The following is a 4490-nucleotide window of genomic DNA, read 5'->3' as shown; positions in this document are numbered from 1 at the left end:
ATCTAATATCAGGTGAATAGTGGCCAATGTGTTTCTTAATAGGGCATCAGCAACAAGATTCATTTTCCCAGGGACGTCCTGAAGGGTAAAAGTGTATGCATCTACATCAGAGATGTCAGCGTTGACGGGAGAACCAGTCGTCGGACTGACAAGTGATGGTGCGCACCAGAGGCTTGCGGTTTGGGAGAATGTCTAAGGGCATACCTTCCAAGAAGTGGCAAAAGGGACAGGCAGCAAAGTGCATCACCAGCAACTCAAGGTCTAAGGTAGAGTAGTTAGATTCTGCATTGAACAGTTGTTTACTGAAGAAGGCCAATTGGTTGGGGCAAGCCTTTTATCACCTACTCGAGGACTGCCCCAATAGTGACGTCGCATCATCGGTAGGGAGAAAGAGAGTTGTATACGTCATGGGAAAATTAAGAGCAGCATTGGTTAATAGGGCATTCTTTGCATTACAGAAAGCTGCCTCAAATGGGTTCCCACTTCAAGTGTTTTGGCTTGCCCTTGAGGGAGGCATTAAAAGGGGCAAGATTGTTTGCGATGGGTGACAGGAAACTGTGATAATAACTGCTCGTGCCCAAGATCTCTTGCAGTGTTTTGACAGTTGAGGGCATAGGGAAGTTCTGAATTACTGCTACCTTCTCAGGGAGGGGTTGGACTACTTCAGGAATGATGAGGTGCCTAAGTACGATACTTTGTTCCCAAGATACACTTGTCATAACGGATTACAATGCCATGCTGTTGTAGGCAGTCAAGAAGGATGTGTAGATAATGTAGTAGTTCCTCTTTGGAAGAAGAGAACACAAGTATGTCATCCAAGTAACTTACACAGATGGGGAAGTGTCCTAAAATGCTGCCCATGAGACATTGAAAAGTGGCCCTACCATTATTAAGACCAAAACAGGAGTAACTGAAGGTGGATATACTGAAGGGGGCTCGTGATGGCGGACGTGGAGATGTCCACTACATTCCTGGGCACCTTATAATACCCCTTCAGGAGGTCGAGCATGAAGAAAACCTTCATTTTGTTCAAGTAGGATGTCACATTGGGGATGTTTGGCAGGAGATAGCGATCCAGTTCTGTCTGCATATTCTGGGGCCAGTAATCTCCACTCGGACACAGAGAGCCATCTCTCTTTAGGATGAGTTGTAAGGGTGACCCACTATGAGATTCAGGCCTTTTAGCAAAGGCTCATTTATTCCATTTCAGCAAATGTTTGTTTAGCGGCAGCCAAATGATCAATTGCCAGACATCTGAATCTGGCCAATACTGGGGTCCCTGTCGTCTTCATATAGGGATAAATACCATACTTCGTGTGGACCATGGACGTTTGATGAAGTTCTGGATGTAAGGAGGTGTGCTTAGGCAAGGTCAGAGGGGCCAAGCTAGAGAGCCATCGAGGAGTATGAATCTGAGTTGACTAACTATCGGTGAGCTACATCAACCAAGATGTAGAAGTGGGAGAGGAAATCCGCACTGAGGATTGGCAATGTGACGTCAGTACCGAGAAACTTCCAAACATATTTGGCCCTTCCAAAAGATAATGTGTGAATTTCATAACTGTCGATGGGTATCGCAAATTCGTTAACAGTTACCAAGCAGATGTCGGCGGACTTAGACAGTCTGCGTTGTGTCCTGCAGAGTGACCTTGGCAGATGAGAATGTCAAGCACCCGTGTCTACCAAAAATCCCACGCCTGTACCTGTGTCATTTAAAAGGAAAAGATGAATGGTAGGGGATGCTACCATTGTAAGTGAAGGCTTACTTACACATGTTTTGACCACTGACAACCATTCACACATTTATTCGTGGCAGCTCTTAATTTGGAGTGGTAGTAGCATAATTGTGGCCGATAAGAATCAGTAAGTGACTGGAGAGGTTGTTGGTTTGGGCGTAAGCAAGGGGTGGTATATGTGGATAGTAGGCAGCTTTGTCGCCACTCCGGCAAGTCATCGGGTAGGCGTTTGTGTCCTACTGCATTGACATCAGCTTCAGTCGATGTTGAATTGTTGTCCAGTTCATCAAAATTGGAGGCATTGATGGAAGTCTTGAAGGTAGTGAAATGGCTGTCCATAAGGGTGTTGATGTTGGTCATCAAATCATACATGGGCAAAATATTGACATTGAGGGTAGCAGCACATATAGGTATGGTTAGGCGCCGTACGCAAAAGAAACAAATTAGATTTACTTTATTAGGAGAGCCATCTGCGGCAGATTGCAGGTGAGCGATACTGGTCATTCCTGTGAGAGCGAGCGAAGCTTTTTGGGTCCCCAACTCTTCTTGAGAGAGGTGAAAAAGTTTTGCTATGTTAGCAAGTCGGCGGTTAGGCGTTTGTGTCCTACCGCATTCACATCAGCTTCAGTCGAAGTTGAATAGTTGTCCAGTTCATCAAAATTGCAGGCATCGATGGAAGTCTTAAGGGTGGTGAAATGGCTGTCCATAAGGGCATTGACGTTGGTCATCAGGTCCTACCTGGGCAAAATATTGACATTGGGGGTAGTAGCACATATAGATTCAGGAAGGCGCCGTACACAAAAGGAACGAAGTAGATTCCATTCATGAGGAGAGCCATCTGCGGCAGATTGCAAGTGAGCGATACTGGTCATTTCTCTGAAAGCGAGCAAAGCCTTTTTGGTCCCAAACTGTTCTTGAGAGAGGTGAAAAAGTTTTGCTATGTTGGCGGCTGGTAATGGCAAGTACTACTATTTGGACTGGGCATGAGTATATATACAACCTGTTCCATTCAAGAATGGCAAAAAAATTCAAACGCAATGATGACAGAAAATACAGGCATGAACAGGTTATCAGTGCGAGGGGAGAGTAGTTGCGAATAAAAAAAAAAAAAAAAAAAAAAAAAACGCTACAGCGTACGGGTGTGTGTGATACATGTGCGGTGCATTATAATGCCTTATGTCATAAGGTGTTATAATGTACCGCATATGTATCATGACAAGGCTTATGACAAGCAAATCCCAAGGACTGAATTTCTTTATTAACCCTGGATAGGTACGATGGGTCGTTTGCGACCCCGAGCGTCAAAAAAAAAACAGGTTTTTCTCACGTGACTCACCCCCGTGACTGAATTTGTGGGTGATCGACCTGCATGAGGTGTCTCCCCTACACGCTCTAGTAGTGTCCAGATGTGCATTGCTGTAGCTGTACTCCTTCCCCGATTTCTGAGACGCGTCGGGGTCGAGCGCGACCGAGTTTACCCTTCTAAGGTAGTTTGCATAATTATCAAAGTTATTACGTATTATGAAATTGTCGTAGAATGGTGCAACTTGTATAGGTTATCAGTTGTGGGAAGTCTTGGTGGATTGTTTGGCTACCATGTGCATGATTTTTTTTTTAGTTAAAATGTCGTTCATCACCACGAGGACCATTTTACCGCGAGTGTCCCTTTTTCATTTTTTTTTCATTTTTTTGCCAAGTCATTTTTCCGTAAGATATTGCCAAATAGGGTCGTAAAACTTTTGCTTGTTTAGTGTTGAAAAGTGTGTCTAGATGATCTGGCTACCCATGCATGACTTTGTTTTTGTCAGATACGACGTAGTTATTGGTATATTGGGTATTTAACTGCGGTTACCAATTTCTGTTTTTTTTCAATATTTGTAAAAATTACTACGTAGTAAGGAATTGCCGTATATTATTCATTTTTTTTTCATGTTTATGTGTTAGAAAGTGTGCCTTGATGGTTGGGCTAACACGTGCATGTCTTTTTTTTTATCTGAGATGCCGTATATTAGAATGTCGGGCATTTTACCGCGAGTGTCCCTTTTTCATTTTTTTCATTTTTTTGCCAAGTCATTTTTCCGTAAGATATTGCGAAATAGTATCGTAAAACTTTTGCTTTTTTAGTGTTGGAAAGTGTGTCTAGATGATCTGGCTACCCATGCGTGATTTTGTTTTTGTCAGATACGACGTAGTTATTGGTATATTGGGTATTTAACTGCGGTTGCCATTTTCTGTTTTTTTTTCAATATTTGTAAAAATTTACTACGTAGTAAGGAATTGCCGTATATTATTGTTTTTTTTTTTCATGTTTATGTGTTAGAAAGTGTGCCTTGATGGTTGGGCTAACACGTGCATGTCTTTTTTTTTTTTATCTGAGATGCCGTATATTAGAATGTTGGGCATTTTTCCGCGAGTGCCCCTTTTTATTTGTTTTGCATTTTTTTGCTTAGTCATGTTACCGTAAGGAATTGGCAAGTAGTGTCGCAAAACTTATATTTTTATAGTGTTGTAAAGTGTTTCTAGATGATCTGGCTACCCATGCCTATTTTTTTTTTAGCCAGATATGGCGTATATATAAGTATGTGTTCGATTTTCCTGTGATTGCCATTTTTTCGTTTTTTCCCATTTCTTTCAAAATTACTACGTACTAAGGAACTATCACAGAGTAATATTTCATTTATATGTTTATTTGTCGGAAAATGTGCCTTGATGGTTTGCCTAGCACGTGGCTGAAATTTTTTTTTTCTGAAATGC

This window comes from Palaemon carinicauda, chromosome 9 (assembly GCF_036898095.1).
Source record: "Palaemon carinicauda isolate YSFRI2023 chromosome 9, ASM3689809v2, whole genome shotgun sequence".
Lineage (NCBI taxonomy): Eukaryota > Metazoa > Arthropoda > Malacostraca > Decapoda > Palaemonidae > Palaemon > Palaemon carinicauda.
Note: the sequence above shows the minus strand (reverse complement) of the source record.